The sequence below is a fragment of the Chrysochloris asiatica genome, unplaced genomic scaffold, assembly GCF_000296735.1.
Source record: "Chrysochloris asiatica unplaced genomic scaffold, ChrAsi1.0 scaffold00251, whole genome shotgun sequence".
NCBI lineage: Eukaryota > Metazoa > Chordata > Mammalia > Afrosoricida > Chrysochloridae > Chrysochloris > Chrysochloris asiatica.
Window position 1 is genome coordinate 2,995,299 of NW_006408769.1, and position 10,219 is coordinate 3,005,517.

At 39.6% G+C, this 10,219-nt stretch overlaps 1 pseudogene; it reads right to left on the reverse strand.

Moving 5' to 3' along the window:
- Nucleotides 1-2,171: 2,171 nt before the first annotated feature.
- Nucleotides 2,172-10,219, reverse strand: part of LOC102827727 — a 61,598-nt pseudogene continuing 53,550 nt past the window's right edge.

Sequence of the window (10,219 nt, forward strand, 5' to 3'; positions counted from 1 at the left end):
ACATAATGATATTATACCATTTTAGTCTGTCTTACGTTTCCTCTACATTTTCCAACTTACAGCAACCGTATTCACCCCACTCAGGTCTGCAAAATATGAAATGGTCATGTTTTAAGTAGATTAAGTGTTTTTGATAGTTTGTGAAAGAAATGCTACAGCTCTACCCTACTAGGTTGCAAAACTTTCTCACTGTTCTTAAGTAACAGAAGAACTAATAAAATATAAAACAACAACAAAAGGCAATTTAATTAGATTTTTTTAGAACGATTTCTTTTTTAGTCATAGTTTTCAAAGCAATGGTAAAATCATTCATGTGTCTTTTCAAGTCAGAAGCAAAAGAGGTTCCTGAGTACCAAACATTTGTTCTTTGGAGCATAGTGAAGAAAAAGGAAAAGAGCTAGAGGACCAAATCCTCAGAACAGAATATTGTCCAAGTTGTTGTTGTTGTTAAGTGCCTTTGCATTGGTTCTGACTCATAGTGACTCTGTTCGGGGTTTCTGAGGAGCGACTGGTAAGCTTGAACTGCCAACCTTGTGGTTCAAACCCACCTTGTGGTCCAGTGCATTAACCCACAGAGCCACACCAGGATTTCATTGCCCAGGTAATTGTCAGCTAAAATGGGATTGCTTTTCTGAGTCTTTTTAAGTTGTTCTTTCTTAAAAGAAACTTAATTTTCTCTCACTAATCTTTCCAATGGGCATCTGCCAGTTCTTCTGCATGAACATTAGCAAAAAGGATGTGATGAAAACTCATACAATTCTACATCCAGAGTCTCTTCATCCTTTAAAAACGCTTCATCGGAAACATATTTCTGCCGTGTAATTAAGGAAATGTTCAATATGTATGATTTTAGCAACAAATGCTTTCTCCAGGTCCATGAAGAATTAATTAATTAAGGAAAACTAGATGTATAAAATTTAGGACTGTGTCTAGTCTTCCTTATAAAATTTAGGATTCTTTTGTGGAGTAAAACAACACAAAACAAATCATGGGGACTTGAATATTCATTTGTAGTTGAATTCGGGGAGAGTAGTTTTAATACTGTGTCAGAAAAAGTGCAGCCAGAGTGCTCCTTGGAAACCAGGATGGCCAGACTTCGTCTCTCATACTTCTGACATGTTGTCAGGAGAGACCAGTCACTGGAGAAGGATAACATGTCTGGTAAGGTGGAGGGTCAGAGAAAAAGAGGAAGACCCCCAGCAAGATGGATTGGCACAGTGGCAGAAGCAATAGGCTTAAGTGAATCAATGATTGTGAGGTTGGCCCAGGACCAGGCAGTATTTCATTCTGTTGTACACAGGGTCACTATGAGTCAGTACCAACTCGATGACACTTAGCAACAACATTTTTAATAATCTCATATGAAAGCTAAAGTTAGACAGTGAATAAGGAAGACTGTAGAAAAAAATGATGCCTTTGAGTTCTGGTATTGGAGGAAAATATTAAAAGTACCAACGACTGCCAAAAGAACAAACAAATCTGTATTGGCAGAAGTGCAGCCAGGGTGCTCTTGGAAGCCAGCATGGCCAGACTTCATCTCTCATAATCCGGACATAGTATCAGGAGGGGCCAGTCCTTGGAGAAGGATATCGTGTTTGGTAAAGTGGACGGTCGGGAAAAAAGAGGAAGACGACCAATGAAATGGCTTGGCACAGTGACAGCAGCAATGGGCTCAAGTGTAGTAATGTTTGTGACATTGGCACAGGACTGGGCAGTGTTTTATTCTGTTTTGCATACGGTTGCTGTGAATTGGTACCAGCTCGATGGCACCTAACAACAATAACAAGATGCATAGCAAAAATCAAGAACTTTTATTTTGTGAGCACCAACTTTGAATACCTACAAATCATGCACAAATGCCTATGAATTGGGCTTTCTTTAAGATACCCATATGGCACAATTTAAGGTCCAAAACTTTAATAATAATAATAAAAAACTTCTGTAGAGGAATCCCTGTAATAAATTTTGCCACAAAATAACACATTTGACCTTAGGTTTACAAGCAATGGACTGTTGATTTGGCTAAATTTTATTACACACCAAGATTTGTCATAATAATTAAAGGGGGCAAAGGACAGGTTAAGAAAAAGTTGCCAATACAACAATTTCAATTTGAGAACATTTACATTTTATTATCTGACCAGATTATAAAAATAATCATGGTAGATATCTTAGTTCATCTTTCTAGTAAGCCTGTTGATCTGGTCTTCCTGTTGCCAGCATCTCCACCTTCTACAAAATGGATGGTCTTTTTCTTCATTCCACCGTGAAGATAAGATAATTTGAAGGACCACAGGAAGTCATTTGCTTATTTGAAGCGTTTCCCAATAGCGTAGATCTCATGAATCAGATCCTCCATGCAGATGATCCTATATTTACCAAAAGAACGTGCAATCAACGTGTTATTGGTCAGGGCAATGCGCTTTATATTGATTTTGCCATATCCACGCTTGTAGATCAGTTCATTCACTGACATCAGGTTTGGGTTGTTGTTGTTGTTGTTATGTGGCGTGGAGTCGGTTCCGACTCATAGCAACCCTGTGCAGGGTTTCCGAGGCTGTTTGGGTACCCCCATGCAATAGATAAGGGGCTCTGGTAGCGTAGTGGTTACGAATCGGGCTGCTAACCTCAAGGTCAGCAGTTCGAAACTACCAGCCGTTCGGCGGGAGACAGATGATGCTTTCTGCTCCCGTAAAGATTTACAGCCACGGAAACCCTGTGCAGAGTCATTATGAGTTGGAACCGACTCCATGGTACTTAACAACAACATGCAATATATAGTTCTACAATCCTCAACATGTTCATTTATACCTTGTTGAGTTTAACAAAGATCTGGCGAAGACGAAGAAGCTGCCACACCTCTCGAACCTTTGGGCTCACACCGTTGATAACTCTGATCCTGATAACAAATGCTTGGGCTCACCAGGTCCATAGAAATTGTCCGCTTTTCTTAACATCCTAGCCATTTGAATCTCAGTTCTGTCCATCTGCCTAGATTCCTTGTGATAGTGTGTGCTTCCGCGCTGCGTTTTGCAGCATCTTTCGGGCCGACTTCTTTCTCAAGCGGTTGATCTTGAGTTCTGTGAAATTCCTTCGCTTTTTCTTCAGGGTCTCTGGCATAGCAGGAACCCTCGTTTCCTTCTCTTCCACACCCTCCAGGGTTCCAGCGGGGTTTTTTTTTGAATCAAAAATCAAGAACTTTTGAAAAAACAGAGTGATGCGGAAGAATTTCTCCTATCTCTAAGAATCTATTCATAAAGCTATAATACCTAAAGCAGTAAATAGCGCTGGTTTAGGATCAATGACACCAAATAGAAATCTCAGGAACATTTCAATTTAGATTCAAAATTTAGTGAATGACAAAAGAGACATTTAAAATCAGAGGAAAATACAATACACATTTTTCATAATTTTAGTGTGTCTCACAAGCAGCTCTTCAAATGAATGAGCAGAGGAAACGCCTGTGATTCAAGGAATACATTTTAGCTAAAATGTAACTTTAAATGTTAAAAAGGAACAAACTTTTCCAAGAAAATCAACGTGGTATTGTATGTACGATTTGCTTGTAGGAGTGGGCCTTCTAAGGTAATAACTATGTTTTTATTGTTATTAGGTTCCGACTCATCCCAACCCTATGCGCCAGACAATGCCCCTCTGCCTGGTCCTGCCTCATGCTCACAATCAGCGCCCTGACTGAGCCCATTGCCTCAGCTACAGTGTCAAGCCATCTCATTGAGGGTCTTCCTCTTTTTTCACTGAAAATCTTCTTCTTTTTCTACCTTACCTAGGATGGTGTCCTTCTTCAGGGACTGGTCCCTCATGAAAACATGTCCAAAGTACTTGAGAGAAAGCACAACATTTTGACTGTACTTCTTCCAAGAAAAGTTTGTTCTCCTGGCAGTCCATGGTACATTCAATAGTCTTCACCAACTCCATGCTTCAAATTCAGGAAACTAGTAAAATTCACTACATAAATACTCAAAACGTATGCACATCAAAGCATACCAAACATTATGACTAAGAGGCATAGGTAAACTGAGTAAAACACTTAAGCATATGTAATGAAGAAAGGAGGAATAAATACTGGATAACTAACTATAAGGTCAGTGGTTCAAGCCCACCAGCTGCTCTTTGGAAACTTTATACCATGTTGCTATGAGTGGGAGCCAACTTGATAGCACCTAAATAAAAGTAATAGCAATGAAGAAATGGTTGATGTGCTTACCATATGAATGGTGTTGGTGGTGGTTGTGTGCCAGCGAATCGGTTCCGACTCACAGTGACCTTATATAGGGTTTCTGAGCCTGTAAATCTTTATGGGAGCAGAAAGTCTCATCTTTCTTCCATGGAGTGGCTGGTAGATTGAAACTGCTGACCTTTGATTAGCAGACCAATGCATAACCCATTATGCTATCAGGACTCCTAATATATATATGAATAGTTTTGCCAATGCAATAACATAGAGATCATTCTCAAAAGAAAATAAATGCAATGACAATGGATTTACCTACCCCCAAAAGCATTTTAAAAATGGTAATAACCAATATGAGTTGGAGTCCTGGTGTGGCACTGAGGGCTAATGCATTGGACAGCAAAGTCAGTTTGAACTGCAAGGTTGGTGGTTCAAGCTCATCAGCTGCTACTAGGAAATCCTATACAGGGTTGCTATGAGTTGGAACCAATTCCATGGCACTTAAAAACAACAACAATGTTATTTAGGATGTGGAAAATAGGAATTTTGTAAATGATAGCTTAGATTTGGGCTTGCTTACTGATTCATTAATGACATTTTTAGAAATATGTGGTAAGGAAATAATCATGGATTGGAATTCAATTTAACTGTAAAGAATTGTCATTTGAAAATTGAAAATTATAATTGTTTTATATTAAGAAGAGAATGTTAATCATTTAAGATGCTACTATGGAAATTAATATTCAATAACAGGCTTCATGATATTTTATCAAATCAAATACAAAGGTTTTTAACTGCTTTAGGATAAAACACTGTATCTCAAGGTCAGTTTGGACTACAAGGTCAATGGTTCAAACTCACCAGTCACTCCTTGGAAATCATGTATAAGGTCCCTATGAGTCAGAATCTACTCAATGGCACTTAACAATAACAGTAACATACATAGTATGATGCCATTTTTTTTAAATTAAATATCTGAATACAAAATAATGAAAGAGAAATTTTTTATATGTAACATTTAAGATAGATCATTTTATGACAGTTTTTTTTTCTTTTTGTTTCTCTAGTTCCAATCTTTTCTATGTTGAACAAATATTACATTAATAATAATGAAAATTAATTTTAAATGGGGACTAAATAAATTAAGGTTGTTATTGTTGTTGTTATGTGCTGTAGAGTCAGTTCCGAGGCTGTAAATCTTTATGGGAACAGAAAGCCTCATCTTTCTCCCATGGAACAGCTGGTAGTTTCGAGCTGCTAACCTTAAGGTTCACAGCCCAATTCGTAACCACTACACTATCAGAGTTATACTACTTGAATATTTAGAAAACCTCTGAATTTCTCCAGAGCTGTTCTGAATAAGGTTACAATAGGCTAACTGGGGAGAACTGTGAGTGTAATTCAGCTGAGGTCCAGCAGAGCTCAGGGACTTTCCAGGGCAGAACTAAGAAAGACAAAGATAAACTTTTTCCAGGTCCCTTGGACCTAAAACCTGCAGTAAATCCCAATAACAGATGCCCCAGGCAATTGGTGCGTCCACCTGCAGCTATAACTGTAATCATAATCATGTTTGAATTAGAAAATTCAAAGTGACAGTCTCAATGATAACTTGGGAAGTTCATAATGAGATAAGCATATTATTTTATATGTTACTTTATATATTTCTATAAAGAGACTGTTGTGATCACCTTGTTGAAGCTGGAATGCTGACACTCATAGTAAACGCCGTGTTAGGAGGCTTTTTAAAAAACTTTTTATTGTGAATTGAGTGATAGTTTACATGGGGAAACATCAGTTTTACATTCATTGTTTCATTGCAATGATTACAATCCCCTCTGTGCATCATCATTCAACAGTATTTGCTTCTATTCCCCCTGGGTTTTGTTTGTTTGTTTTTTTTTTGGGGGGGGGGGGACAGGGAGGGTGATGTACACAAAATCACTCAAAAATCGTTTAAATAACCAAAGGACACGTTCTGCAAGCCTGCCTCCTGGCCACCAGCACCTGGCTGCCATCACACAGCCTTTCTCTTTCCATGAGTCTACAATCCTCAGCTGCTCTCTCTCTCCATGCCCTCATCACTGTCTCCATCTCTGGTGTTGCTGCTTCTCTGGATAGGGTTGCACATTCCACTCATGCTCTTCTCCCCTGATAGTCCTAGGGTCCTCTGTTCCAGGACTGTAAGATTAACTACTCCCCTCTTTTTGTTACAAAACTTCTACCTTTACAATTGTGACAGCAGCAATCAGTCATAATAATTACTCACTATTGAGTCATAAGAATCTTATCTCCATCTCCTTTCATCAGACCTGTCTAGACAAGATGAAAACCATTCAATGGGGATTCTACCTTCTTTCACACACTCTTAAACTAAATTCCCTCTTGAAAACTTGTAAGCCAGTCACTTTGTACCTTAAAAGACCCTCCCATTTTAGGTAGCCAATGTCTATGTTACCCATCTCTAGCAATCCTGTATACAGAGGGGATAGGATTGATCTTGGATATGAAGACTCCTGCCCTTTCAGTTGGCATTTTGAGCTACTACAACCGTAAGTATTGGCCAAGTTCATCAAATTGTTAACAATTTACACTTGTTTCCTTTTTCGGGCATTCTTGTGCATCTTCCCTCACTTCACATCAGTTGATCACTTCACCCTCAGCCCCAACCCTCCATGGCTGTGTCCTTGTCCATGGGCTCAGGTGTCCACAGGTCTCACTGCACTTCAGACCAACCAACCACTCCTCTTCTCTGTCTCATCTCCAGGTCAAGAGGAGTCTACAGAACATGGTCAAACTCGACTCATATCTTCATTGCTGCCTTTCGCCCTCTTCCAATCACCAGGAGACCAACGTGGTCACCAGCAAGCTTACATGCCTGTTCATGTGTTCCCTTTGAGTTTTAGTCTTGGAGTGGGGTTTGTCCTGAAGGGACTTGATTGCTTGCCTTTATGGCTCCCCAGCAAATAACTTGCTTGTTCTTGTAGTAGCCACTCAGACTGCCATTTTTGTTTTGGATTTTTCCTGCTGGTCTCTCTTTCAAGACTATCTTCTGTTCCTCTAGCTATTCCAGGTTGGTCTGCTTATCCTTTCAAGGGGGAATGTCCCACCTCAGAAGGTTCTGGATGGAGCTTAGGTTTCCACCTAAAGTGGAATCCACTACAAAGGCTCTGCAGGAAGCCTAGTTCACTGGGCAAATTCTAGAACCCATTTTAGGTATTCCAATCAGTTATAGGCTGGAGATGGGCTTACAAGCTTTCCATAATTATGTTTCCTAATATTCCTTTCTATCCCACTCAAGTGTCTATTTTACAGTAGTAGGTAAGGAAAACCAATATTCATAAGACAGTCAAGTATCTTAACATTATTTCCATCTTTTACCCATTCAGTCTATGCCTCGATCCCTGTATCACCGAGCCCTGTTGTTCCAAGGTTGACCATACATCACCAATTTGCCTCTGTTTCATTTAGATCATGAAAACCTGCGTCTGTGTTCCCGTATCTACCGTATTCTTCCATCCCCCTCCCTCTTCTTGTGTATTTCCCTCCCCACCACCTGAACTATGATGTATCTGTTCCCTACCCTGTGCTCTACCATCCCCTTCCTCCCCACCCCCCACCCATAACCAACAAAGACTTTTCCCCCCTTTTACTATGGGTATCTTTTCTTAAGCTTTTTCTATCATGGTCTTATGTAGTATTTGTCATTGTGTGACTGAGTAATTTCACTCACCATAATGTCCTCAAGGTTCATCCATGCTATATGGTGGTTTGCAGCTTCCTTGTTATTTTTCAAGGTAGCATAATATTCTATTGTGTGTATGTACCAAAGTTTGTTTATCCATTCTTCCGTTGATAGGAACTTAGGCTGTCTCCATCTTTTTACTATTGTGAATAGTGCCACTATGAACATTGTTGTGCATGTGTTTAGAATCTTGATATTGTGCCGTAGGATAAGTACTGAATTGCTAACTGCAAGGTTGGCAATTCAAAACCCACCAGCTGCTCCTTGAAAATCCTATAGAGCAGGAATGGAAAAACTGTTTTCTGCTCAATGATGTAACATCATTAATAGGCCATATAAAATTACCAACTTAAAAATTAGCCTGCTCTATTTGGTCAAAGTCATCCCTAATGTGATGGCTGGAGTCCTGGTGTGGAGCTCTGGGTTAATAAGCTGAACTGAAAATTTGGTTTGAACTACAAGATCAGTAGTTCAAATTCATCAGCCACTCCTTGGAAACCCTATATAGGGTCGCTATGGGTCTGAATCAACTCAATGGCATTTAACAACAATAACAATGTGATGGCTGGAACAGTGGTTGCCTTGCTAGGACCAGACCAATGATTTTTCTGCCCTTACGTGTCCCGTGGGCTACATGTTTCCCACCCTGCTATAGAGGGTCACCATGAGTTGGAACCAATGCTATGGCATTTCACAACAACTTATGGTGATTGCAGGAACCTGAGCCTTCTTTTTTTGGAATTAATAGTGTGCTCTAACCACCATACTACACTAGTGAGCAGGATACTTATAAGAGTCGGCCCCCATTCCCTGTATGTCTGTCTATCTACAGGGAATAATCTAACAAAAACTTCTCTACCCTTCCATTCAGTCATCTCATCTTCTGAGGGAAGGATAGTGTCACCATACGTAAGAGTTGAAGTTGGGCAAATCTCTTTTCAAATCTCACTTCTCACACTTATGAGTCAGGTGAATCTGGATTTCACTTTTCAGTAGTACTTCTCTATCTAAAAATGGAGATAATAAGACCTACTTCCTAGGTTGAGGAAGAAATGAAATATTAAGTGCCTATTTCGAGGTACAAGTTTAGTAAAAATAGTGATTCCTTACAGTTTCCTTTGATAAAAAATTTGTTACATATTGTATGACTCCACCAATCAATGTCCTAAGGAATCTCTGATAATAGCACAACTGAATTAACCAAAATTTATCTCTTCAATCTAACATTAGGGTTAAAAGGGTAAATTATGTAGATGGATAATGCAAATAAAAGGATTTGGTCCTCACAATTCTTGCAAGTCCTATCTGTTGGGCTCAGTTAATATTCAGTCTAATTGAGTATGCCTACATCATGTACTGCAAACCCATTTGAACTGCAAGATCAGTGGTTCAAGCTCACCAGCTGCTCTTGGAAACCCTATACAGGGTTGCTATGGGTGGAAACCGACTCAACAGCACTTAACAACAACAACAACATCATCATCTACTGTCCTTTTGAAAGTTAGAGAGTAAGGCTTTGATTAAAGCCCCCAATAGTACATCAAGAGTATGAACTTATTGCCCAAGAAAGACTTCTCCATTTATTAAGATAAGAAAATAGTTGAACAACAATTTGAAAGCAATTCTCTAGAAAGTAAAAGTATTCCCAGCACCCCATGTGTCAAGCAACTACACATATACTTGTCTTCCCTTCAAGACAATAGTTCTCTACTTGTTGATGTTGTTGTTAGGTACCATCTAGTCGGTACTGACTCATAGCAACATTATGCACAGCAGAACGAAACACTGCCCGATCCTGGGCCAGCATCACTACCATTGCCATGCTTGAACCCATTGATGCTTCCACTTTGTCAATCCATCTCACTGGGGGTCTTCATCTTTATCTCGGACCCTCCATCCTACAAAACATGATATCCTTCTCCAGCAACTGGTTCCTCCTGACAGTATATCCAAAGTATGAGAGACAAAGTTTGGCCATCCTGGCCTCCAAGAAGCACTCTGGCTGCAATTCTCCCAACACAGATCTGTTGGTTCTCTTGGCAGCCCACGACACTTTCAATATTGTCCTCCAACACCATAACTCAAACGCATCAATTCTTCTACAGTCTTCCTTATTCACTGCCCAGTTTTCACATGCACATGAGGTTACTGAAAATACCATAGCTCAGGTCAGGTGAACCTTAGTCTTCAAGCTGAGTTTTTTGCTCCTCAACACTTAAAAAAAGGTTTTGTGCAGCAGATTTGCCTAATGCAATATGTCATTTGATTTCTTGACTGCTGCTTCC